Genomic DNA, 1645 nt, shown 5'->3' with positions numbered 1-1645 from the left:
TGTAGAATGTTTTTCTTGTGCTCCAAAAGGTGTTTGTGTATAAAAGTGTGTGTGTGAAACGTACATTATAATATATCTATAGTAGGATGAAAAATCATCTACCCATGTTTCCCTCACTGGAGTCTGGGGCTGTTCATTGTGTGCTTACACATACAGTCAGTGTGACCTCTAGCACCAAGAAGATGGACTTGCAGCTTGAACAATTTTAAACCTTTGTCTGTTTTAAAATGATTTGTTCAATCCATTGTTATTGGTTTGTGCTCCAAATGACTTAATGGTTATTGCAACAAGCATAGTACATTTTTTTTTACCATAAATCTGATTACAGTATATTAACTAATATTAAATGATTTATAATGCAGTACAGTTACACCCACACATTTTGACGCATATTGTTGTTTTTTTTTTTTTTTCACTTTATTGTTTTCCACCAAAGGTAAGAATGTATCACTTGTATATTTACATACAGAGTTACATTCAGGCAGTAAGATCGCTTTGCTCTCTGATATTATTTTACAATAATTACTGGTAAGGGTGTTCCTGAGTTAACCAACCTATTTTACTGATGCTAAAAACAAAATCTTGCTTTCTTGGGAATGGATAGCATTGGCGTGAGGAAATATAATCTTGTGTTTGAGTTCATCCAAATACGTTAAACTCTGACTCTTGAAATGTCTCGCACTGCTGTAAAATACTTGGCGCTGAAGATGGAGCTGAAGGAATATTTTGGCTTGTTGGAGAGAAGCTCGATGTATGGAGTGTCCCAAAATACTGTCTGCAGTTTGCACTCTGGGTCTGTATATCGGAATTTACAGCTACACTGTGACCACAGTGCACTAAGGACGTTAGTAATTAACTAGGGGCCCGATTCATTAAGGATCTTAACTGAAGAGGTATCTTGTTTCAGTCTCCTGGACTAAAACCATGTTACAATGCAAGGGGTGCAAACTAGTTTTCTGTTTTGCACATAAGTTAAATACTGACTGTTTATTCATGTAGCACACATATACTTGATAGCTCATTTGTACACTGAAATGTAAAGTTGATATTTGTGTGCTACATGAATAAACAGTCAGTATTTAACTTATGTGCAAAACAGAAAACTAGTTTGCACCCCTTGCACTGTAACATGGTTTTAGTCCAGGAGACTGAAATAAGATACCTCTTCAGTTAAGATCCTTAATGAATCAGGCCCTAGATAACTATGTTAGTAGAGCAGTAATAGTGTAACGAGCTAATGCTGTATTATACTAAGGAACACAGGATCGAGCTTTCCAGAATACATTAACATATACTGAGAACTTCTGGGCTTAGCGTGAGAAGGGAGCTTTAGATACGATCTCAGGTCCATGGCTGGAGAGTCCTTCGATGGTATAGACTGGGGGTCTCTCCCTATATTGAGGTAAGTTGAGGCAGTGGTCTCAGGCAACAAGACAGGTAGAAGCGTCTTTGATCTCTAGGCTAGTAACAGCGGTTGGTTTTGTCTCGCCATGGTAATTAGATTACTATCCATTAGGATGCTGGAGGAAGACTATCGGACGATTGGTGTTTAGTTTATACATGGAGCGATCAGGCCAGACGATTTGGTCATATGCAGCCAAGTTGCTCTGATATTACTTGTGAAGCTAACCCTTTCGAATTTGAA

Source organism: Mixophyes fleayi, chromosome 2 (genome assembly GCF_038048845.1).
Source record: "Mixophyes fleayi isolate aMixFle1 chromosome 2, aMixFle1.hap1, whole genome shotgun sequence".
In the NCBI taxonomy this organism is placed as follows: Eukaryota; Metazoa; Chordata; class Amphibia; order Anura; family Limnodynastidae; genus Mixophyes; species Mixophyes fleayi.
This window is presented reverse-complemented; position numbering follows the sequence as displayed.